We start from the raw sequence: 26,957 nt of genomic DNA, 5'->3' as shown, positions 1-26,957 counted from the left end.
TCTTAGCATCTATGTATCTCACCAGGCGCAGCTGTCACCCTTGCCTCCTCCTTTGCCACAGTGGAGGCTCCTGGAGCCAATGTGCTTTCTCCATGGTAGCGCCAAGCCTCAGGGAATGTTGCCCTCTTGTCTCCTGCTGACAACTGGGGCTCTGCAGAGACTCAGAGGCAAGAAAGCAATGCACCCTGGAGGCCTCCTGCTCCCTTGAAGGAATCCCCAGGGATTCAGGACAGGCAAAGATTTCTCTCAAGGGCAAAGACTTTACTGCACTCCAGGCTTTCCTCCCACATGATGGTGCCATGTGCAGGGGAGGGGAAGAAGGAGAGAGTGGGGCAGCCATATACAAGGCCTGGGAAGCAAGAAGGGAGGGCTAACACTCCCCTGAGAACACTAGTCTCCCCAGCTTCTGGCACTGCACAGAATCTCCCTATGGATTCTTCTTGAAGTTCTCCAAAAGCATCAGCTCTTGGAGGTGCAGCCTAGACCCCCAAGAATCTCCAGGATGAGTAGCACACATCCATGCTGGGATCTGATTTGTCACTCAGACGAGTTAATGTCAAAGCTGTTTCTGTGTTCATGGTAAGTTTTCTTTCCCTGGGTGGCCCATCTACAGCTGGTGCTAACCACCATGGTGCAGACCTCATCTACATCCAACTGTTCACCAAACTCAGTCAATTCTATTCAAATTTCACTTATTTCCCTTCTCATCATTTCTCCCTCTTCATCTCTGTTGCCCTGTCTTGGTCTAGGAGGGTCATCTCTTACACAAATGACTAATAAGTCTCTCGCACCTTCTGCCTTCTGTCTCTATGGCCCTCTATAGACACCAGTAGAGGAGTATATACCCTCTTCCCTTGTGATTTTTCAGAAATATAATTCTAATCATCCTCCTGCTTAAAACCTTTGGAATACTTACCCTGACTTCCAGAAACTTCAAATTCCTTAGGGTTGGGCAGAAGTTCCTACTGGAATCCAGCCCTTCCTTTTCTCTTGAGCTCATCTCTGGCCAGTCAAACCCCCAGGGAAAGTGGTGGTAATTATATGAGTCAATCATAGAGAGAAAGCAAAACCTTCTGGCCCTATGGCTTTGTTCATTTTAAAGGTCATCCAGGCTGAGGCAGCCATTCACACCAGGGAGGCCAGTCAGAGTTGAAAGCATGGCTCCTGACTCTGAGGGACAATGTCATCTGCTGCTGGCCCCAAACCCTAGTTTATACCCTCTGCATTCCTCAAGAGTCCATCTTTCAGGATTCTAGCCCCCTATCAGGCTTATTTCTCTCTCCTCCAGCCACATCTGAGTAATGGGGTAATGTTTGACATTCCCTGAGCTCCTACTGCACATTCCAGACACTGTGCTAAGCCCTTCACCTGTCCTGTCTTGTTTAACCTTCACGGAAACCATACAAGGCAGTATAATTATTGTGCCCATTTTGCAGATGACCAAACTGAGACCCAGAGGTCAAGTAACTTGAAGATCACACAGCCAGGAAACGGCAGAGTTGGGATTTCTAATCACAGGCATGTCCTAATGTGTTGGTCATACATTTCCCAGGTTGAGATGGGGGTACTAAAGCTGCTTCAAAGTTTGGAATGGGGAGGGCACTTTACAGCACGTTACTTATTCTTCTGTGTATATTTTCAGCATATGTTAGCAGCTACCAGTTTGCCATCTCTTTTGAAAAGATACTTTTGCCTTCTTTGAGGACTTACTCATGCTGTTTAATAGAAAGGATTCAGAAGTGTCTTAGTGGTCAATTGCAACTTGCCCTACCATTCCTGTAAGAGTCCTGGAAAGCTTAGCCGGATTTGGGGAGAAAGAAGAAAACTCTACTTGGTCACCCTAATCTCAGAGGATGCAGGCAGGGACTCTCAGTTCAGAAAGTAACCTCCCAAAGGCCCAGAAAGGACTGAGTTGCATTGTGAGTTTAAAACGATTGCTAGGGCTCCCCTGGAGAGTAGAGGGGGAGTTCTAGCATCTCAGAGACAGTAGCTTAGTTATGTGTGCTCTGTTTCCCTTCCAATGTGAAGAAAGCTTCAACACCTCCTACAGAAGAGGGACCGTGAGACCACAGCCCAAAGGTGCCTGAACAGGGAGGGTCTCAGCCGGGGTTGCATAAGAGGAGTGGCATTACACTTAAAGACCTCACTTGGGAACACAGAGGAGCTTTCCCAGAGGCAGCTGAATGCTTAAAAAGCAAATCTCTCAAGCTGCCCTGCTTGTCTCTGCAGCTGTTCTTCATCTATTTTGTTTGGGTTTAAAGGTCAGTGAAAATGCACAGCACAGGGTTATTTAGGACCTTCCTCAGAGGACACGGATGCCTTTTTCAGTGGCCACACGGAATTCAACATGTGTTACTCTCCCCTCCTTTTGCAATATGGGAACTGGCGCTGTCTGAGGACTGGCGCTGTCAGGAGGTGAACCTGGCTGGTGGGGGACTGAACTGCATTCCTGGCATTCAGGAGAATACCTCTCCCTCAAGATTTATGGGCTTCGTTTTATGTTTAAATGGTTTCTGTCAAAATTCCAAGAGGCTTTAGTGACTAATGGGAAGCAAGGAAAGGGGAAGAATACTCCAGGTAGTAGAAACAGCACCGACAAAGGCTGTTGATAAGTGAACACACATTTGTACAGCGAACGTTTACTGAACATCTACCACACATCTTTGACTGATTGCCAGATAAAAGGGTTTGGGGCCACAGAACTCTGACAGACTCTCTTAAGGCTATTGCAATCCCTGGCCTCTCGGGGAGTGAAGGCCTTCTGTCATTTCCAACTGGGGTTGGAGAGCAGCATCTTAGAGGAGCCCAGTTCATACCAACCCCTTCCCAACTAGCAGAGGAGCTTCAGAAAATGGAGCTCAGAAGCTGATCCAAGATGGAAATACAGAGACAAGGAACTGCTCTTTGCTCTTTTTAAATTCTAAATCTGGCATATGCCCTCGAGTCCCTGGCAGAGTCACACCCCATCTAGACATGATTTGGGCCGTGCTGGTGTCTGCACAAACTCACCCCTCTGAGACCAAGACATGCTCCCCACAGGCCACCTAGAGTCTCTTGCGAAACACCAGGAGGCCCATCTTGTCCGCCACAGCCTCTTAGTCCATTTTTACCATCTACACTCCAGCCTCTCCTTTGAAATAAATGTATTCAATGCGAAGGTACAAAATGGATGAAACTGTTGCTTTTAAATGCTGATTTCATGCCCCTCCCAAAGGCACTCTTTTGTTCTGTTTAATTTTTACATCAGATTGGTGATAAACTCTAGGGTGGATTCATCAAAGGAAACTGATCATTACCAACTAGTACATTTTATTTTATTCATTATTTTGTTAACATCTGATTCTGAAAAATACTCTTTATAAATGGGCTGGAAGTTGGCATAAAAATTATTAGCAATAACAAGATGTTTTTGCATAGAAATGGGTTTCTTACGGGCCAGCTGCAGTTAAGTATGTGGGACTTGCTTTGTGGTAACCAACAATATCCAGCAAGCTCCATTCCACCTGCCTCCAGGTTAAAAAAAAAAAAAAAGAAAAAAAAGTTGCGTTAGAACCCAAGAGTGGGGCTGTATTTTCCTCTGCAGAAAGGTACCCATCTTGTTCCAGCTGGGATTCCTGGTGGGTGGAAAATAGATTACCAGGAAAGTGGAGTCAGAGAGTGAGCCTAGAATAGCACTAAAAAGGGCATCAAGGGGTCGGTGTCCTAAGGATTGGTTGGAGTGAAACACTGGGAGATCTCATAATTGCTAAGAATAGCAGAAAGTATGTGCCCCGGTTGATTAACTCCACATTCATGAACGTGTACAGTCCTCAGTAGAATTCAGTGTGTATAAGCAGTAGGTATTGGTTATTTCTGATGCCACCCAACATCTTCCCATCTTTGGGGAAGTTCCATGGTTTATGATGCATCCCCATGGTAGAAGCTGGAATCGCTCCTGCCCATCCACTCTTGCTGCTAAGTTATAGGCAGGGGACTTAGGATCTACTGATCTGATATACTCACTTGAGGCTTTGACTGGGAAACTAATACCATGAAGTTGGTGCCACAGGGAATTCATTCTGCTGAACATAGCAGCAGATTATTCTAAGAAGCATCCAAGCCCTAGACTCAGGGGAATAAACACAGTATTTGTGCCCAGGGGTGTATTCCTGGAAGCAGATCTGTGATGAAATCTGGCCACTGTTCTTGGTCACTATGCTTTCATGTGTGTACCTCTGGTCTTCTCAGAGATTTTGTGAATTATCTAATATTCTTGGACAAATTCCTTTTCCACTTTAACTGCTTAGAATGAGTTCCTGAGGTTTGCAACTGGGAACCCAGACTGTGATCATAGCTTGATGTAAGCTGCAAGTGATAGAAGCCCAAAGGAAATTTGGTGAGTTTTGCAAGCAAAAAAATCCAGTAGGAGTATTCGTGGTTTCAGGTATGGTCAAATCCAGGGGCCAGGATTGGCTACATAATTTGCAGGCCCCAATACAAAATGTAAGTGTTGGGTACCTTTTCAAAAATCATTAAGAATTTCAAGATAGCAACATAAAAGCATTAAACCAAGCACAGGGCCCTTCTAAGCTCAGACCCCTGTGTGACTGCACATGCTGCATGCCCATAAATCTAGCCCTGCTGGGGGCTCAAGCAAAGTCACCAAGACTTCAATGTCTTTCTCTCCCTACCTCTTGGCTCTGCTTTTTTCCTGTGTTGACTTCATTCCCAATCAAGTTTTCTCTATATGGTGTCCCCAAGCAGCTCCAAGCTTTAAGTGCAACAGAAAGAGTGGGGGCCCCTTTCCTATAATTTCCAAAAAATAATCCCAGAAGTTGGTCTTATTGGTCAAGCCTGGACCACATACCTATTACAGAAGGTAGAGTCATCCCCACTGGAGCCATGTGACTTTAAAGTAGAGGAGGGGTAATGCAGTGAACGGTACTAGCAAAAAGAAGAATAGATGGTGGGCAGGCAAAAGCAACAGAGGTGACCACTGTACAAGGTACATCTGCTCTTAAGATGCTTATAAATTAATAGGAAATATGATCTCATAAGAAAATGTAACAGAGAGAGTTAATGTTTATTACATGTGCTCCACTCATTTCCAGTCTCCCTTCAATTAGGTTAGGACCTGCGCAAGTTCTGGATTGCAAATCAGCATAGTTAAGAACTAGTGCCTCTCCTCCATCTTTCTCCTTCTTGTAGGCTACATGTTCCAGAAGCATAGTTAAAGATGGGGGAAGGTGCTCAATAGGCATTGCATTATATGTAAACAAGAAATAAATCCTTTTGTAATAAACCATTGATATTTCTGACTTTGCTTATTATGGCAGCAAAGCATAATTTATTTTAATATAGTACGTTTGAGAAGACAGAAAGTAAGACTTTCTTGACTCTTTGTGCCCTCTAACTCTATGTGCTTCGAGCCTAAAGCAGAACTATGGGTTGTTATGTTCAGAAAATGTCTTATGGTAGAGGACACTGAACCAAGGTCCTGAAATATAGGTAGTATTTGAATAAACAGGGAATAGGGTCATCCTAAGTAGAGATTTGCATGAATAAGTGGTACTCCATGAGCCCCAACCCTTATGATATTACCCTAAGTTTGATTCTTTCATTGATTTAACATGTTGTAAACTGCAGGTTTATACGTGTCTCCACTGGGATGTCCAGGGGCAGGAAAATGTGTGCAGATAACCTCTCTATGCTATTAACCATCTAGTACATTACTCCAAAGAGTATAGCCCTCAGCTGGACTGGGAAAAAGTAAGATATAGCCAAAAGTGCACTTCCATCTCAGGTCTATGAGGCAGCATTCCCCAAAGGCCAGTCCCAGACGTTGACTGTCATAAAGGGTTTGGAAATCAATTCAGCTCTTTCTTCCGCATATTGGCGTATAAAGGGCTTTGAGAATCTCACAGCTAAGTAACCTAGTTAACTTGGTCCATGTGTTTTCCATTTGACCATAGTACCTATTTTCCCTATAACATCGTCAAGGGATGGTCATAGACACTGCTGCACTGTTGCTACGCCATTTTATACACCTGACCTATCTGTTACACAAAGTGTGTGTTGTAAATTTTATAATGAACGTTATAAAATGGCTACGAGTGATAAGTTCCTGGAGTTCAGACCTATTAGTCACTACAAAGCCAGAAAGACCGTTATAGTTAATACTCAGCTAATCTCCTGTTCATAGTGAGCTCAGTCTCAAAGAAGAGAGATATAGTTTTGTTGTAGTCAAAACTCAGCCAATTTCCTGGTCATAGTGAACTCAATCTCAAAGAAAGAGAAGGAAAGAGGAGAGGAGGAGATCTGTGTGTCCATTTGGAATGCTCTTTGCTGCAAGTAGCAGGAACAACAAGAAAAAGACTAACTTATCTTAAACAAATAAAAAACATTTCTTCTCCCATAATAAATCTCAGGGGCAGTGCTTCTGACTTTCCCTTGATCTCCCCCTTGTTGCTATAATACAGCTGCCCAGGTTCCAGACCTCACGTTTGTGTTCAAGGCAGGAGAAAGGGGCAAAGGCATGATACCGACTTTCTCGGTCCCTTTAATCAAGAAAGTAAAAGCTTTTTCGGCTGTCCCCAGAAAATAGTTTCTTCCATCTCACTGGTCCCTGTCACAGCTGAAGGGCAGCTGGAAAAGTGAGTTTGGCCCATCTCAGAGTAGGTGAGGAAGGCAGGAAGGAATCCATCTGAGGTTAGTCAGCAGTGTCTGCCTCATTCTGCTTCCAACTGTAACCAGAAAGACTCAAACTCTGCACCTTGATATTTTCTTATTTCCATATGTTAAAATGTAGCTGATACTGCCTTTGTTTTATCTTATTGAAGTAAAACAAACAGGGAGAAAAGTACATATATTATAATGTATAGCTTGCTGAATTTTCACAAGGTAAACACACCCATGAAACAGCACCCAGTTTAAAAAACAAGACATTCCAAGCTCCAAACTTCCCCAGAAGGCCCCTCACATCCTCCTCTAGGAGGTAGCCACCTTTATTACTTCCATAGCATAGATCAGTTTCATCTTTTGTTCACTCTGCAGTTTTGAGTAATAGAGGTTTGGCAACTTCTATTGTGTTTTAGGTGTGTTTTGTATCAGTATGGCAATTTTAGATGGTAGCTGTTAAAAGGACATGTATGAAATGTGAGAAATATTGTGGGCTAGATCCTAAAACACCCAATGATCTGCCTGGTCAGTACCATTGTAAGTGAGAAATAATTCATCTGCACATTCACATTTATACTAACCATGTGCCCCCAGGTGTTGGGGAAAACCATTAACTATTGTTAAAGAAATAAGTCCCTGATGCCACTCATCCTGGAGAGCATTACACAGTTGCCCATGCAAGAAGCAGCTCAACTGCAAATCAACTTCTACCTGTACCTCCATGAGGGGCTCGAAGTAGGAACTGTCATTTATTTTCCGCATCCTGAAATCTTTCTGCATCGGTAATATCTCAGACCTCTCATTGTTTCTGTTTTTCCTGCTCTAGAAAGTAATTGTCCCTCTGTATAAAGTGCCCTCAGAATCCCCAAAGTGAATTTTATTCAAGCTATGTATACTATGTTTTATTTCAGAGAGAACATATGTTCTAAATTTGGTAAATCAATGAAACTTCAACCAGTTGAAAACTGATGATCATATAAATCACTGACAATCGTGTACGTTTTTTTAAGTAGAAGAAAACTATAGTAACTATGTACTTATTGGGTGCTTTTTATGTGTTAGATGCTGGATTAAGTGTATTACATTTATTATTTCATTTAATTCTCACAACTACTCAATGAGGTAGAGGCTTTCCTCATCTTACAGATGAGGAAAGAGAGGTTCAGAGAGGTTTGTGAATTGCCCAAGTTCTCACAGCCAAGGAGTGTTGAAGGGCAAACCAGAACCTAAGCTGTCTGACTTAGGAAGGCACACTGACATGCTCGGCTGGTAAGAAACCTTACACTGGCCCTCACCATGCAAAGGCCATGAAGTACAAGAGGATATTTTCTGAAGCCAAAACAGTTAGGGTCTCCTAGGGCAGTGGCAGACTCAGGTGAAAAGAGTGAGAGGCCAGGAGGATGCTCAGGGGCCTCACCTGGGGCCCAGGTTAGAGTCCAAGTAAGAGTAAATCTTCCTTGAAACCCACACTTTCACACCCGTGCATAGAGCAGCCTGAATTGGGGAGGGACAGGGGCAGTCACTTTCCTTGGGCTGGTAGGACTCAGCCGGAGTCTCCTACCCCTACTCTGGTCAAAGCTGCCCTGGAACCACAAGCCCAGCCTGAGGAGCTGGGTTTCATAAAGGCCTTTGAGGAAACACAGGAAAAATGACAAATCCTAGCTGGCCCCTTACCTGCCCAAGCATTCCAGTGCTCCAGAGAGAAAGGCCTGTCCAGATCCCCACAGCCAGTTGAGATGCACAGACCAGTTCTACCTATAGCATGTCCAGGCAGGAATCCTGATCACACTCAACACACTGATCCGCCAGATATGTTGAGTGTGGTCTTAGGTCGAGTTCTCTAAAAGCAGACTCTGAGATAAAGATTGGTGTTCAGCTGATTTATAGAGGAAGTGCTGCCAGGAAGATCTGTAAGGAAACAGGGGAGGCAAGACAGGAAAGGAGAAGAAGCCAAGCAAGGCTGTGGTCAGAGTCTCTTGCCGGGTGACTTCAGCCTGATCCTACAGGGAACTCTGGAGTGTGAGTTACGCCTCAGCGTTGTCTGGACCTGAGACAAGGGAGATGGCATTTCATCTCTCCCCATTTGCACCCCTTGGTCATTGACTAAGGACCACTCTACATGTGGGTGGGCACATAATTTCCAGGCACTGCTAGCTCTTCGTGCATGTGGACAAAGTGGGTTCCAGTAGACCAAGGATAATCTTCTAAAAAAGAACTGAGGACCAGGCACGATGGTGCACATCTCTAGTTCCTCTAGTCTAGTCCCAGGCTGAGGCAGGAACATTACTTGAGTCTAGGAGTTTGAGGTCATGGAATGCATTCATTTCAAAACAGGGAATCTAATTTTTAGATGTGCAACAGATAGGCTAACACTAATTTTTTAAAGTTAGGTAAATAGAACCTCAGAAATAACTGTTATTGAGTAGCCACCGTATTCCAGCCTGGACAATAGAGCGAGATTTCATCTCTAATAATTAATTAATTAAAAGAGACTGAAATAAAAGAATGCACATGCTGGCTTATGGAGGTGAACACCAAAGTGGGGAAGGGGTCACAGAATGGTACAGGTGATCTAAGATGTAGGCAGGACACACCCTGCATTCAGCTCTCACCTGCAGCATCCCTCAGAAAATGCTGAAGTATGATGTTCCACTGGGAATGTTCACATGTGATCACTCTAGCCAGTAAATCAGGAAGCACCTGGTGATGGGGAGATAGTGATGATAAGATAATATGTATTTCTGAGGTTCTATTTACCTAACTTTTAAAAATTAGTGTTAGCCTATCTGTTGCACATCTGAAAATTAGATTCCCTGTTTTGAAATGAATGCATTACATAATAGTGTTTATAAGAACTGTACGAGCTTCTGAGTCTGTCAAAGGAACAAACTTTGCACAAATTCTGCTCATACCTTTTGACACTTGCACTTAGTCACAAGTGGCCATGTACTGCTCTTGGGAGATGCATATCCCTCAGATTCATTAAGGATTGGATCCTAGAAAAATAGGATTAATTGTTAACAATAAAATATATTAATAAATTTCATAACAGCTTTATTGATGTATAATTCACATACCATATAATTTCCCCATTTAAAGTGTACAATTCAATGGTTTTTAATATATTCACAAAGTTTTGCAACGATTCCCACAATCAATTTTACAATATTTCCATCACTCCAAAAAGAAACCTCATACCCACTGACAGTCATTCCTCATTTTCCCCTAAATCCTCAGCCCAAAGCAAAAAGTAGATAGGTCTGGGAGACAATCCCTCTTGCTCCTCATTTCAGGAAACATCCAGAAAGCCTTATGGAAAAGAACAGCTCTGGAAAGTCCCCCATTCTCCACATTTGCTTGACAGAGTCACAACTTTGGAGTGCCTTTGTGACTGCCAGGCTCAGTGACTGGCAAATCAAGAGAAAGAAAGAAAGGGAAAGCCTGTGTCAATTCAATACAGCCGAGCTAATGAATCTGGTCCCTTGTCCCAGACTAAGAGAAATGTGAGCATTTGCATGCCCTGCTATGCGGAGAGCAGCCGCCGCCTCTGGCACATGAGGCAGGGGTATGGCCTGGTTTCTTCCTGAACACCAAGGGGATGATATCAGGCCACTCCCTCCAGAGGGCTTGATCCCCAAATTCAGACTTGGGGGAAACAGGGCACTCCTTACACAGGAAGCTGGCAGTGCTGGGCGGTACTGGTTGAACCAAGTTACAAATTTCCATAAAAGCCTCCTTACCTTTTGGGAGAAGAAAAAGGAAAGGAGCACCCAAGCCTATTAGAAAATCCTCTGGAAACATAAATTGACGATACTACTAAGGGGTTTATATGTGACCAAACATTTTTCATCTTTCCAACTGAGGAAAGAAGTCCAGAAAAGGTTACCCATGAGACTCAAGGTTATTAAGTCAATGAAATGTAATAACCTATGTATAATTTTGCTGTATAAATATCTTGGCTAGAGTGTAGCACCACTGGGTTGGATGCATTAAGTAAATACTTACTTGAAGACCTTTTCCACTGAAATATAAGAATAAGGCAGTGAAAAGAATACGTATTCTGAACATCACATCGGCCCCATTAGGAGGGCTCTGTGATCACATTATTATGTGCTTTGTCTTCAAACAGAGACTTCCCCGTCTTTTTCACCCATAAGCAGAAAAAGTCCTCTCCATGCTCATTATCAGGCTTACGGAGTCCATTCTCTCTGATGTGCCTCCCTCCCTCACTTTGGAGCTCCACTTCCTTGAGATCTGTCATTGTCACCTTTATTATAATGGTCCTTACAATCCCACAGCTAGTGACACCCAGGGGAGGAGTATTCTGATGAGGAGGGTGGGGGTGCCCGAGAGATGTCTGTGATGGAAGTTTCCACAGAGGCTACACTGAAAACTTGCAGAGAGAATGGAGAACTGACAGGGTTATGGGCATTAGGCCACCCAGTTTTACTCCTCTGGTCTCCTGCAAGAAAAAGGCCTTTGAAAGTATTTGGAAAAGTCGAACTTACAGTTTATTCCATTTGCAAAAGGCAGGAATATTTTCTTCCCAGGTAACTGCACACAGAGGCAGTTGAGTAAACAGGTAGAGGTAGCAAGCTTTCTTTCTTTTCTTTCTTTCTTTTTTTTTTTTTTTTTTTTTTTTTTTTTTGAGACAGAGTTTTGCTCTTCTTGCACAGGCCGGAGTGCAATGGTGCGATCTAGGCTCACTGCAACCTCCGCCTCCCTGCTTCAAGCAATTCTCCTGCCTCAGCCCGCAGAGTAGCTGGGATTACAGGCATGTACCACCATGCCTGCCTAATTTTGTATTTTTAGTAGAGACAGGGTTTCACCATGTTGGTCAGGCTGTTCTTGAACTCCTGACCTCAGGTGATCAACCCGTCTCGGCCTCCCAAAGTGCTGGGATTACAGGTGTAAGCATGCTTTCTTTCTATCACATGTGGGCAAAAGGAGCTTAAAACACCCATGAAAGGAAGGAATTATGGCTGGTTTATTTGCCTCATGCTCAGTAGGGCCTCTGAGTCAATGATAAGACAGTATCAAGCAGGACAATAGAATATGATGGGCTTCTTTCCTTCTTTCTAAGAAGAAACTATGTGTCTGTGAATGCTACTCAACTAGAAAAAAAGTCAAAGATCAGTGAGTATGATTCACCCATATTTGGGAGTAGAGTCCGCCCGAGATAGCATTAAAAGGTATCAGAGGCACAAAAACAGTATTTTTAAAAACCACATCTAAGGGATGGCCAAACAGGCAGCAATAAATCAAAAAAGGTTCAATCCTTTCAGTTTGTCTGCTTTGGCCAAAGCAACTGAATTTAATCAAGTTCATGCGCACATGTGATTTGTGCAACAGTTTATGATACTCTAGAGATGAATAAAAGTCATGGTTATCTGTCTATCATCTATTTGTATTTTCTATCATCTGTCTAAATATCTATTGGTATTTTTTCTCACTAAGAATAAACAACTATCAATTTAAACTGTACATAGCAGTGTGATAAGTTGCAAAAGTCAGATTTTAAAAATCATTAGGGCCCTCTCAATCTTTTTCATTGGTTTTTGGGCTTGCAATTAAAAACATGCTGGCTGGACATGGTGGCTCATGCCTGAAATTCCAGCATTTTGGGAGGCCAGGGCAAAATAATTGCTTAAGCCTAGGAGTTCGAGACCAGCCTGGGCAACATGGCAAGACCCTGCCTCTACAAAAAATAAAATAAATAAATAAATAGGCGTGGTGGCATGCTCCTGTGGTCCCAGCTGCTTGGGAGATTGAGGCAGGAGGATTGCTTGAGCCCAGGAGGTCAAGCTATGTTTGTGCCACTGCACTCCAGCCTGGGCAACAGAGCAACACTCTGTCTCAGAAAAAAAAAAGAAGCAACAGCAGCTGCAACCGCAATTTCAGGAGAGATTGGATCCAATACTGTATGAAAATGGCACACAAATTGCCCTGCCATTTTGTGCAGAATGAAAGAAAAATTGAAGAGCTATGGGAAAGGAAGAAAACGTACACTTTCAGGAAAGATAAGATAAAGGCTCACAAAATAAAAAGATACCGAAGAGGCTATTCCAGATAGAGAGATGCTATAGCAGGAAACCCTTCTAAGAAGGGTAGTAAAGGCCAGGTCAAGAGGAAAGCCAAGAGACTCATAATCATTTACAAGACAAAATAGATTCGGGCAGTGAAATACAACATCTTGCTCAAAGTATTCCAAGGGCAGTCTTCACAGTCGTGGGTGATTCTGGGAGAGATTATAGAGCAAAAAAAAAAAAAAAAAAAAAAAGAAAAGAAAATCACAATGAAGGTAAAAGTTGGTGACCATCTTCTAAGATAAGTTCCAAATAAATTAAAGATATAAATGTAAAAATAAAAATTAAGTGTTATTAGAAAATATGGAATTATTCTTCTGAAACTTGGAATAAGAAAAGCATTTCTAACTATAACTCAAAATACAGAAGACACAAAAGAAAAGATTGATCAATTTGCCTAGGTAAAAATAAAATCTCCTGAAAAGCAAAAAGAAAAAAAGGAGAAAAAGGATGAGGAAGAGGAAAAGAAGAAAGAAGAGGAGGAAGAGGAGACCAAAAAATCCCCATAAAAACGCCATAAACAAAGACAACAAACTGAAAAAATATTTGCATCACAAAGACTGAATCTTCCTACTATAGAGATTTTGTAGAAATTGAAGAGATCAATAGGCAAAATATATACCCATCAGTTTACAGAAATAGAAAGAAAAATATTCAGATGCATGAAAATATGCTCAACCTCATCCAAAAGAGAAATGAACAAATTACACTGAGATGTCATTTATAAAATTCCAAAAGTCTGATGACAAACTAATTAGACTGGGTTCTCCCAAGTATTTTAATCTAAATAGTTAATTTGGGAGATGATTTTAGGAAACCCCAGCAGGGAAGTGAGGAGGGGAGAGAGAGAGAAGTCCAGAAGGATGTGTTATCAAGATGTGTTTCATTTAACACTACGGAGACCTGGAGCTCAGATGGGGAACTGTGGGATACAGTGCAGAACACACTTTAGTGTTACCCTCTCTAGGAATGAGAAAGCAGGGGTCTTTATCCATCTACTCCCCTATCATTGCTTGATGGCTGCTTGTGGAAAATTAACTCTCAGGCACTTCTGCCCTATCCCCACACTCACATACAGGTCAAACCTGCTTCCTAAAGCCACAAAAATAAACAAAATGCCCTGGGACAGAGGGTTGCAGCTGTAATACAGAGATGACTTGTCTAGAGGGTGTGGGTGGGGCATAGCCATATCTTCCACACACCCTCCATTGATGAAACTGCCAGAGAATAGGCATTCTCATACGTTGCTGGTGAGAATGGAAACTGTTACAAAACTGATGATCATTGGGAGTGCCTATTAGATACTGGCAATTTGACAATGTCATACTGATTCTTCCCTCCTGGTGCATGTATTTTTTGACTCAGCAGTCCCACTTCTGGGAATTGATCCTACAGCTAAGATTTGCACATGTAGCAAATGACACATGTGCAAAATCATTATGCAGCATTGTTTGTAATGACAAATGCTTAGAAACAATCTAATGTCCATCAATGGGGAGAGGTTAAATAAATTAAGGTACCAAGGAATGCTATGCAGTTGTAAAAACAAATGAGGCAGCACTCTGAGTACTGATGTGGCAAGATTTCCAAGATATGGTAAGTGACGAAAATGAAGTGCAAGAAAATTGTACTATCTTTCGTATTTTAAAAAGAGAGGGAAAGTAATACAGATTCATATTTTCATAGAGAAGTGGACAGGATACAGAAGAAATTAATAATTAATAGCATTAATGTAAGAGTGGTGGTGGTGGTGGGAAGTGCTGGACAGGGTGAAATTATATATAGAAATATATATTTCTGAATAAATACCTGGAGGATTTTCCAAAGCAAGGACCAGGTTGCCACTTCATGGAGCTGGTGCCTTATGGCCTTCCCACAAACCCATATCTGAGTGTAAAAACAGAATGTTGAGCACATACAGTGGTTTAGAAATTATTTTAATAATAAAATGGATGTTCTATAGGAACGTGATATTCAGTTCTCCTGAAGACCATGGAAATTTTTATTTCTAGTGGCTGGAGATGGATATTATAGCTAAATAAAATAATTTTACTACAAAACATATATGTTACAAAAAGAAAGAAAGGGGACGGCTATATAACCCAATCAAGCTGAGCTAATGAATCTGGCCTGGTATACCAGTCCAAGAGAGATACACACACAGACACACACACAGACATACACACACATGAATGCATTATTTAATTTGAAAATTAAATTAGGAAATACTGATGGATATCTGGTGGCATGGAATTATGGGCACTTTTTCACTCTAGCGCATACATTTTTATTTATTGGAATGCTTTACATGATGCATGTATCATTTTGAAATCTGGAAAAATAGTAGAGGTATAATGACTAAATACAAACTAGGGAGACAGACAATAGTAGAAAATAATCAAAACAGAAGGTTTATTAAACCAGGTGTTGAGTTGCAAGGAATAGAAATGACTCTGACTGATTAAAGCAGAAAAGAAATTGATTGGAAGGATATTGGATAGTTCACAGAATCACCAGAAAGGGTAGAAGCAATGGGCTTGAAATGCAAGCAGCAACCCAATGGGGCTAGGGAGCAATAACTACAGAACCATCTTATGAGTTACCATTGTACCCACTTGCCCTGGTTCCCTCTGAATCCTTTAGGGGAACAGGATGTCAGACCAGAAGTGTCAACTGAGGCACCAAAATACAACGGTTTTAGATGTCAAAACGAAATGTAAGGTAGATTACCAGGCAGAAACGTCAAAGCAAATGACCCAGAACTGGGAACAGTGAGCATATTAAAGGCATGAGAGACTAAGATTGGGGAACAATCCTTGAAGAGAAACTTAGAAGGGCTTAGTGGAGTCCCACCATGCTCAAGGGAGAGGGAGTCAGAAGGGTTTGTAGGGGAGCTGCTGATGACCCATAAAAATGCACACCTTTAGATACTGGCTGGACCCAAAGAGCAAAAGCCAGTTTATGACCATAACCAGTCTGTTTACAAATGTTGCATTCCTCTTACCTTTCCACATGGCCCCAACCCCAAAGGGAATCAAAATTGCTGCTAGCCGGTGGGGAGGAGGTGATGGTGAGAGGAAGAAGACAGCTCACCCTCTTCAGAGCCCTAGCTGGCAGAGGGAGAATTTTTACCGTTGACTAAAGGTAAAAGTGTGGATTAATATACTGGGACTGTGTTTTGCAACTCAGTAACCATAGAACTTATTTGTGACAAAATAAGGGAAAGTCACTCAGAAACACTCTCATGAAGGAGGCTTAAGGGAGTGGACAAAAATAAAGTTGCTTTCAAGATTACCCATCACAATTTCAGTAAAGTGACAGCCACATAGAAACCCAATATTACTGATGCAGTCACTGAAATAATTAAAGCTGCCTCAGCTTCTTTATGTCATCTGTACCAAAGTCCCAAACAGAACCACCTGATTGGGAGACGGGGGACTTCATGCTCCAGTTGCATGGCTCATGTGGCCCACAATACTCTACCTGGGGAACTCCCCAAGCTTAGGAAAAGGGTTCAGGTGAGCAGGCAAAAACTGACCCACGTGCACTATAACGCAAGGCTTCGCATTCACTTCTGATGGGTACTGTACTCTGCTAAATGCAGGGCACAGGGGTGTATGGGAGACAGAAGAGAGGACTTCAAGAAGGGTAACACAGACCCTGCTCTCAATGAAGCAGCATTTCCCTACACTCCAACATAAAAGTATTTCACTTTTATCTAGAACCGTAGAGCTCAAACAACTCTTTCATGTCTATTTCATTTGCTCTTGAACACAATGCAGTGAGGTAACTCTCCAGTGTCCCATGGGGTGACAAGCACATAGTTGGTATGCAGTAAATATTTGTTGAATGAACGAACAAGTAAAGGAATGAATGGGTGAGGAAGAATTAAATCCAGTGAAGTACATGCTTTACAGTTGGTCAGCAGAGTTCAGTACTGTCCAGCGGAACTTACAGTGATAAGATATTATTTGCCTGTGCTGTGCAACATAGTAGCTGCATATGGCTACTGAGTGCTCAAAATGTGGAGTTCAATTTAATTTAATTTACATTTTAATAGCTACATGTGGCTAATGGCTATTGAACTGAACAGCACAGGTCCAGAGTTCAAATCCCAGCTCTGTGTTTATTTAGCTTATAACTTGAGCAAACTTTGTAATTTCTCTAAGTCTCAATTTCCAAAATGTAAAACGGGGAAAAGAATGTTTCCCTACATCACTAGTTATGATGGTTAAAAGAGGCCTTATATATGAAGAGTGAAGTTCACTGGGTCATGAAGGGCAAAGCTCTTACCTGGTGGTAGGTCACTAAATGGAAGCCACCAATGGGATTATTGTGACTCACCAGCACTGCTGTTACTACTACTACAGCAGTGACGCCAAGATGCAGAGAGAAAGAAGCTAAAGAGCCTGTTCAGATCACACGGCTAATGCACATCAGAACGGGATTTGCATCTTCTCTATTCATTATAGCAGTGGGTTTCTAACTATCAAGTTAAACAAGGCTCTAAGACCCTATTACAAGCCCTAAGCAGTGTTCATGCACTGAAAAATGAGTCTTCCACATTTGTTTGCAAATAGTACTCAAATTCAGATGCCACTGAAATTAATAAAACATATATTTGTTTAAAATCAACACTGAATTTGTAGCTTTTTGTCATTACATAGATTCTCAACAGCCAGCTGTTAAAAGTACAACCATTATTGAGGTCCTCAGAATCCTCTGACATTGAAAAGGCATACTTTCCTCTTTGTTACTTACTCCTTGTTAAAATAGTGTGTGTGTATGTGTATATCAAGAGAAAATGGTGATGCAAGAAACTCCACGAACCTGTATATATTTTAGGAACACTTGCTAGAAAACTGAATGGCAGTTTTTACCAAAGGGAGTTTATTGAAAGTTAATAGGAAAGATCAAGGTGTAATTCCCTAAAGGATTCTTCAATAATCAGTAACTATAATAAATCAAGCTCTGGGTTTAGTTTTTTAAAAATGAATTGCACAAATTTGGAATAGGTAAAATAATGCTTTAAAGCTAATTATGGGAAAGATTTGAGAGTTTTAGAACAGTGGTCCTGAATGGTGTGACTATAACCCAGAAGGCACATGAGAATCCACTGGAATGAGGAAATAATGACTACAACCACTATATTTATTTTTTATTTTAAAAAAAGAAATCAAGCTTCACTGATATTTAATATATGTAATTGGCATCTGTACATATATATAATTTTAGTAAATATGTGTCTGGGGCTGCACATACAAAATTATTTTACTAAGAAGACTGTACAATTAAAAATCTTTAGAAATGTTTGTGTCAGAAGATAAGCAGCTCATAACCTGCACTATGATGTGATTATTTAAAACAAGACAAAATTTGAATTATCTCTGTTCTATTAGTTAGCTTTCCTACGTAACAAACCACCCCAAAACAAATTGGCTTACAACAACTACCCTTTTTTAAATTGTTCAGAATCGGCACAATGTCACTTGTACTGACAATCTACAAATAAGGGTTCTGAAAGGTAAGTCATATGAGGAAGGGTTGAAAGAACTGGGATAGGTTTGCTATGAAAAGAGAACATTAATAAGAAAAAGGAATATGTGTGTTAGACATGTACTATCTTTATTTCTTACAGCTTAGTTTCTAATACAATTTATAGTGGACAGAAAAATATCTTGAATGGACAATCCCTTGAAGCAACAGAAATTAAAGTACATTTTTCTTTTCCCAAAATGATTTTATAATTAAAGAACTATATGATTTCAGCAAGTTCCATTTGGTAGAATGACACTGTCAGCTGACATGAAAATTACTAGAAATTCCCAGTGGAGATGTATATATTTCATACTTGTCCACTTTCCTCATTTTTATCAAGGAATTGGCTATTTCTGCCTCTTCTTTTTAAAAGAAAATCAATATGACCTTTGCTTCTTTTTCTTTTTCCCCCAACTCAAATTCTACAATTGTCAATTCAAAACATGAACAGATTTGAAAACAGATTATGAAGAAAAAGCTTTAGTACAAACAAAAGAAAGATGGAGTAAAATGCATGTCCATCGCTGCATGAGAAATGGTGTGACAAACGTGCGGTACCTCTCCACGGAGAATGGTAGTGACTAAGAGCTTTGCCTGTCCACCTAAAAAGAGGATGTGAAATAAAATATATTTTAAAGAAAATCCACGTAAATGCAGTGTCCCTTCTGGGTACAGCTGGAACAGTGTTCTGTTTGAATACTTTTATACCTTAGCTTAGAACTAAAATTCCTGCAAGGTTATACCAAAATGCTGTTAAAATATATGCATTGTATAAGCAACAACTGTATTATAAGATTTAGCATTACATTTTAAGATCATCCAACATAATAAAATTTAACAACCAATAACTTTTAAAATTTGGCCATGATAAAATTTATTTCTTTTGCTTTTTAACAAACAAAAAATTAAGACTGCAATACAAACGAAAATGTCATTTCTTTGGGCAGCATTATTAGGAGAAAAATCAGAAATCACTACATCCTTACCCTAAGAATTTTTTAGACAAGTAGTTAAAAAAAAAAAAAAATTCAATCTGTACGTTCTTCTACTTTTCTAGGTCCAAAGTTATTTTTTGCTGAATGGTACAAAATAGAAAACGGACATTTGCTTCTGGCACTGTGACATTCTCTAGGCCCTGCCCATGTTACTCTGATACAACATATTTCTGGCACACACTTGTGATATAACCAGCAACCACTCTCCTTAAACACTCAACTTGACAGCAGGTGAAAGGGGAGAGAAAATTTTCTTTTGCATCAGTAAAGAGTGCTACATTATAAACACACTTTCTTCTTTGATAAGATATATGATTTTTTAAAATTATTAATTCAGTTAGGTAATTGCTCAACACTTATTTTTTTCCAGCTATACACATGGAAACATGTAATTTTTGTTCTGAAACCAACTAAGCTCATAAATATTATAAACTACTTATAATTTTTAAAATGAAATCTACAGCTTATCCATATGTTTTCCAACTAAGACACAGTATAAAACCTCTATGTTTTAAAATGCCATAGTCTCCATATATACCCACACATACATATACACATTGATGCAACTCCACACTTACCCATTGATGACTTAACCTTTTAGCATGGATTGGTGAGGGGCAGGGGGAAAAGAACTGGGGAGAATTTTTTTTCAATAGGTATATTTACTAAACAGGACATTTTACTCAGTATTTTGTTTTAGTGTGTGGGGGAAATCATAATTGTATTTAGACTTTATATGGCAAGGGTTACTCAGTTCACAGCAGAAGCACCTGCAGCAAATTAATTTGTTGTAGCACATTAATTATCTCATAGCGTCTATTTAGGCTGCAGCTGTTGCTATTATGTTAATAATATTTTTTATTACCACTGTATACAACAGGTTATGGCAATAATAGAAATATCTTCCTCTCTCTTTTTTTGGCTTCTCCCCCCTCCCGTTGTTTCCATTTTTCTATGTCAGAAGGGGAGAATGAAAGAAATTTAGGCAAATTAAGCCCCAAAGCGCACTATAATTTTCTATTTCTGAACTGATTTGTAAGAGAATGGGTAACTGAAATTAGCAAAGAATCACCCCACACAAAGATGGCGCGTGCAGAATTTGTGAAAGCGAAAAAGAAGACGAAGGAGAAGCAAAGAGGGACGGAATACTGCAGTGCTAGGGTGGTGAGTGTTTGGATGGGGGCGGGGAAAATGCTGCAGTTTTCATGAAATAATAAGGTAGGGGAAAAAAAGGCATACAAAGAGTAGGTTTTTCATTGTTTGTAAAATATAAACACAGATGAATTCTGTCTTTGGTTTGTTCATGCTTTTCACTCTGCACAGCAGGGATGTTCTTAAGAAGTTGCCCTCTGCGAAATTTCACTAAATGGGAACCGTGGACCCTGCATGATGGGATTATAATCACACCAGCCACTCCTTTTACATAATTTTTTGTTTAAGATCCAGTAAGACTCCCTGTTTTTAATACATATAAAGCAATAGACATGTATATGTCGATAAACTGAGGGTATGCGTCCCTATTGCCTAGTGCAAGCTAAAACAAAAAACCGGTGATATCACATCTACAAATCTCAATGGATTCAAAAACAATATGAAAATTTTTAGCTGACAAGAACATGTCTGCTGCCTGCAGTCCCTGCAATAGCTCACCATGTTGCCTACTAACCAAAAGATCAAAAATTATCGATTTCATGGCGCTGCGAGGTCTGGAAAGAAAAGCTACTTTAAAATTTGCATTGTTTAAGAAATGACTTAAAAGAAAAGAATCATTTTTTTCTGAACACGTTGGAAGGTGAAAATGGCTTGTTTTAATCTTATCCATGATTTACTATAATTCTATTATTTTTAGCAGCTGGAGTCCAGAAATGATTTTTTTCGATGAATTTAGGATTTTGCCGCAGTATACATCTGCAGTCCCAGAATCCTCCGGTAAGTTAATCCTTCTTGCGATGGGAAACGCCTTTAACCTTCTTGTGAATGAAATATCTGCAACCATTTTGAAATTTTTAATAGTGGGGTGTGTGTGTGTGTGCACGTGCGTGTGTTGCGGGTGTGTGTCTCCAAAGCATGATTTCTTAGAAATGCAGCGGTACTTGTGTGAGTTCTTAGAAACACTGAGAGACATATATACCTTTATGTTCTTTGAATATCATGGATGATGACTCCATTGCTTCTCCTTCATACTTTGTATGGTAGCCATTAAAATGTACTTCCTTAGTATGGCAAACCAATGAAGGCCTCGAGAAAACATAACTTCAAGCATGTAGGGTGTTCCTGACATAACTGAAGTGACCAGGCCATAGCAACCACCATGGCCATTGCCTCCCACCACCTTCACCGCCCCTCCCTCGCTCTGCAGTATACATCAGCTGCAAGCTTTCCACAGTGGCTTTCCGCCGAACTTGCCCAGTGGGTTCCTAGATTACTTCTGTGTGTGAAAATAGCCAACCATGTAGCCTGACAAGAGGTATTTACAACTACTTAGCCTGTTCAGCTGGAAAGAAATCAAAAGATAACACGGAACCCCGAGATGATGTATTACAAAAGTCCCAATCCATAAATAGCCCACTTGATGAACTGCTAAATGAAAAGCTGATCCTGATTGTTGTCCAGTGTTTTTACATTGTCCTAAGAAATATTTTTAACAGGCCTTCTTGGAGAGTTGGGATTGTTTTTAAACGCATGGAATATTATTCTTACCTTTCTGCTGGGAGGGGAGCCTTCCGAGGGGATTCGGATGTAGAGTCCAAGGGAGACCACACCCTAGTTTCACAGCGTGTTTTCTACCGTTTCTGCTTCTTTTTAAATAGGGTTAACAGATACAATTTTACATTAATTTAAGAGCTTTAATCACATGGAGCCAGTCATCCATTTCCCTCTCTCTAAGGGAAGCTCATTGTCTTAGGTGCTCAATAAATGTTTAATTAATGGATTTGATAGAGTTAATTATCCAAAAAGCGAACGAACCTTCTTTACAATGCTGGCATATTTCTGTGATTCATATTTCTGTCTGAAGTGTGAAATAATCTAGGCTTTTTTTTTTTTTTCTCTTAAAGGTAATCAAAAGCCTCTGTTTTAGGGAAAGGATGCCTTACATTCAGGTTCGGTCTACCACTGCTTTATATGCCAGTGGGCTGATAGAGTGAAAAGAAATATCTTCTCTTTTAAACTAGCTGGAGACACTTTTGATTTCTAAGAACACAGCCTAAAAATTAGAACAACTTATCTATCGCCATTTTATAAAATTAATTTATGTCAAACCCAGGGTGACTGGCTCTAGAAGGAAAAGGCATAAAACAGATAACCAACTGTTTTTATGAAATGTATTGTCCAAAGTCAATTTAAAAAAATTATTTTACAAAATTACTTATTTTACCAAACTCAGGTATTTTGATAATGTATTTTTCTTTGATTTAATGATAGTGTTTGTCTTCATTCCATAGAAATTATTCATCTCATATTTTTGGTGAGACAACTAGAACAATTTCTGCTTTATGAAACATGCAAATAAAAATTAGGAGCAATGTTAAATTTAACTTGCTTTAATGCTAGTCAACCAGTAATTCTTCAGTACACTTAATATGATGGGAAAAACAGCAAGCTGCACTGTTGCAAATTTTACATTTTCTTTAATAATATGTATTTGTTTACGGTGCCAATTGGGATTAAAAATCATAATTCTAAATTTAAAGTATTTAAATTATAGAAAAATGATTCCATTATTTTGATAATGGAAAAGAGAAATACAAATACAGAAATGTTTTTATCCCTTAGATATTCTAATGGTGCAGATATTTCTTAACCAATTTCAAGAGTGCCTTATTCAACAAAAAGCACATAGAAAAAGCAAACATGTTTTACAAAAAAAGAAAAAAAAAAGGCCCTGTAAAAGTGGTTAATTTGTCGTCTGATTTTTACTATATGACTTTAATCAATTGCATATTCCTTAATTCTGCAAATGACAATTAAAATTAGGAATCAGTACCTGAAAACGCCATTTATACTTTTGAGTTTGTATTAGAAACATGGCTTTGATGAAATGCCTTTTTCGGTTCATTTTTTTTTTAATTGTGACCACAACCAATAGCTATACTTAATTCTACAGAATTAGTAGGAAAGATACAAATGAGAAGGTCTTTCTAGACAATGGATCTCATTGAACATCATCTTAGTGTGTAGACTTTTTCCACTGCAGTGGCCCACATGTGCTATGGTGACAGACGGCAGTTGGCATTACCACTTACACAGTAAAATATCTTTAAGACAAAAATAAGTTAAAGAATATGCTGGCCCTGAAACATGAGCTAAGCTTAAACTACACATCCCACCTCCATGAGTGAATGAATAAATGGGTTTTCTGCCTGCATCTATGTATTAAGACCTATTGTTTGCTTGTATTAATTGTAGTCCTGGGATAAAAGCATAGAGGTAACTTTCACTGTTGCTTTTTGTACTCTCTCCAATGTTTTGGAGGAAAAATAAGCACAAACAATAGGCTAGAGAAAGTGAATCGATCATAATTGTTGTAGCTTTGACAAGCGTCAATTTTGCTGGATTACAATGGGAAACATTTTTCAGTCTATTGAAATGAATTACAAAACGTTTTTAAATAGAAAATTAGTTTACAAAATTAGAGGCTGCCTAATCGATAGCTTTCTCTATAAACATACTTGGATTTCTCAAATAAGTAATACCGTAAAAATCTTTTTCTCCAAAGAAAAAATCCCCACAAATAAATCTATTGATACCTAGTGACAAGTGGAACCAGATAAAAATGGAATCTATAAGAATTAACCTAATTGACAGCGCTCTGGAGCTAATCCATTTCCATTAGTTATTTGTTCACAGTAGGTACTCATAAGGACTTGTTGAATTGCGGGCTTGGCGCCCATTCTACGAAGAGTTTACAGCCTTCGTGAGTGGGGATAGAAGGCGGCCCGGCCCGGTGGGTGATTCAGGTTGAAATTCAAGCTGAACAGCCTGCTGAGACGTGGGATCCACCATCCGGACAGTGGGGGGCTTTGGGGGTGCTGTGACACTGGGCTGCGACCCAGGTCCAGTAGCGAGTGTGCGGCACAGACCGCAAGGTCGGCGAGGCCCCCTAACCCGCGCCCGGACGGAGAGCCCGCAGACCGGCGACCGGGCAGCGGCGGCATCCGGGAGCGCCCCAAGCCGGGAGGGCGCTGACCCCGAGCCCCTGCCGCCGCCCTGGCCCCGAACTTCCGCCCTCCCAGGACCTGTCCCGTCCACCCCGCGCGGTCCCCGAAGATCAGGGCCGAGGTGCCACCTTCCGCAGGTCGCGGGAAAGGCGCGCCGAGTCCTGCAGCTGCTCTCCCGGTTCGGGAAACGCGGGGGGCGGGCGTGTAGGGCTTGGGACAGGGGAGGATATCGGGGCCACGTTCCCCAACCCAGGCCGCGGGGGCCCGGCCTCCCCGATGCAGACCACGGCGCCCTCAAGGGTTGCCCTCAGGTCCCGCGCGGCGGGCAACCGCCAGCCGTTACCCCGGGGAGCGTCGGTGGCGTGCCCAGGCACCCCGCCCCGGCCCGGGGCGCTCAGACGGCGGCTGACTGCTGGGCGGCGCGGGGACTACTTTCCACCGCCCTCTCGCGCCCCGCCCCTTGTCCTCGCGCGGCGGAACGCTCCGCGCTCCGCCGGCGGCGGCAGGATACAGCAGCTTTTGCGCGACTTATAAGAGCTCCTTGTGCGGCGCCATTTTAAGCTTCTTGGTCTGTGGCAGCCGTGTTGGCCCGGCCCCGGGAGCGGAGAGCGAGGGGAGGCGGAGACGGAGGAAGGTCCGAGGAGCAGCTTCGGTCCTCGCCAAGCCGCCACCGCAGGTCGAGGACGGTCGGACTCCCGCGACGGGAGGAGCCTGTTCCCCTGAGGTGCTTGGGCGCTCCTTTCCTTATCCTTCCGGGGCTGCTCCAGCTTCCTCTCGGAGCCAAACTTCGTCGCAGGCGCGCGGTCCGGGCGGCGGGCTGGGAGCCGGGCTGGGCGCAGCCGGGAGGCCTGGGGTTGGGAGCGGGGGGCTCAGGTAGGGGACGGTGGGGGCGGGCCGCGCCCGGGGCGCGGAGGGCGGCGGCCGGGCCCGGGTTCCGGTCGTGCTGCCTCTCGGGGGCCCGGGGACATCGCTTGCGGGGAGGGGGTGCCGCGGGGGCGCGTCCGGGAGCCCGGATGGCCGGCGGGGTGGGGGTGGGGGTCTGTGGTTTCCGTCCGGGGCTCTGGCCTTGGCCGAGTTTGGGGGAGGGACCCTGTGCCTTGGGATGCGCCGGGGCCGGGGTGGGGGGCGGGGTGGGGACGGGGGGCTCCGCCTTCTCAGCTCCTGCGGCGAGTTGGGGTTCGGGTGCTGAGGCAGGGACACCACCCTAGGTCCCATCAGTCCTGGGGATCGGACCAGTGGACTTACTCTTAAGATTTCTTCTTTCGTTCTTAAGAATAGAAGTGTTATTATTTTTTTTAATACCCTGGCTATGTGAGTTTGAATCGAAGCAACTTTAAACGTTAGAGTAACTAAACTCTTAGTGCAGCCGGTGCGATGCGTCAGTAGGGTGTGCACATGAAAAATCCATGTCTTGCACGTATATTTTAGTGTACTGTGCAGGTGAGTAAAAGCAGTGGATAATGTACTGAGAGTCTTATGGATTTATGGTAGTGGGCATGAGACCCTGGTGAAATAAGAGGGTGGAGGAAGGCGAAGGTGATGGCTTACTGTTTTTTACCAAGTGAACTGCAGGATTCAGCCTCTGACTCAGAACGCTTCGAGAATTTTGTTCGTAGAAATAATTTAAATTTATTCAAATAGTTTGATGGCAGCCAAAATTGGGTTTGAGAGGATGTTGTTTTTTCAGCGGAGTGAATTTTCCCTTCGCTCCAAAACTGGCCAAATGGAATTCAAGCACTGCAACTTCTTTGAGTGTTTTGTCTGAAGAGAGGACTTTGAACCGAGACTTTTCGAAGTTAAGTTCCTATAGCCCGCTTCTGAATCTGCCAAGCTTGCAAGCTTTGGCAGTTGGGTGTAGTTGTTGCCTTACGTTCTCTTCGCTTTTGGAGGGAGCATTGTCTCGTACTTTGTATCTTCCAGACATCTGTGGTCTTCCCCCGTCCCCGGCCCCCCAACCCTCGAGTTTGTGAGTGGTGAATGAAGAGAGACCAGGCTGCTGGTATGCAGAGGTCGGCAAAAGGAAATCGAGGAGTGGTTTTAGTGAAATGGGAGCTTTGTATCTTGAATAATGGTGGCTTAGGCTAGACATCAACTTAAAGAGACGGCAGCATTTCCTTTCATAAAGTCTAGGCTAATGTTTTTCAGATCGCTAAGTTGTAGTTTGTCTGGAATTTAGGTAGCCATTTCAGTATTTGTCACTTGGTGAACGAACATTCAGTACCTTCAGATGTCTTCGTATTGACTTGTATTCATCCTAAGAAATATTAAATATAGCCTCAAGTGTTATTTATGTTGTGTCGCTGGTTTATTCCCTGCTTAAATTATTAACATACGTTTCTACTTTGGAGGCTTTTCGTTTGAACTAAGGCTGTGCGGCATTTATTTTACTTTTATATTTAGATCTTTGAAAATTTCTGATTTAAAAAAAGTACCCTTCAGGGTTTGAGGATGTACTTTCACACCAGACAAAATGTGGCTAATTTGCGCCCAATATTCATTACTTTGACCTAACCTTTGTTCTG

General features: G+C 41.9%; 1 protein-coding gene across 3 annotated transcripts in view; it reads left to right on the top strand.

Moving 5' to 3' along the window:
- Positions 1-24,912: 24,912 nt before the first annotated feature.
- CTNNB1 (catenin beta 1) overlaps positions 24,913-26,957 on the top strand; it is a 41,904-nt gene continuing 39,859 nt past the window's right edge. For all 3 annotated transcript variants that reach the window (XM_023231712.2, XM_023231714.2, XM_023231713.2), the window contains exon 1: positions 24,913-25,159. The gene's annotated coding sequence lies outside the window, so the exon portion shown is untranslated. The remainder of the gene's footprint in view (positions 25,160-26,957) is intronic.

Source organism: Piliocolobus tephrosceles, chromosome 2, assembly GCF_002776525.5.
Source record: "Piliocolobus tephrosceles isolate RC106 chromosome 2, ASM277652v3, whole genome shotgun sequence".
NCBI lineage: Eukaryota > Metazoa > Chordata > Mammalia > Primates > Cercopithecidae > Piliocolobus > Piliocolobus tephrosceles.
Note: the sequence above shows the minus strand (reverse complement) of the source record. Positions and strands in the feature narration are given on the sequence as shown.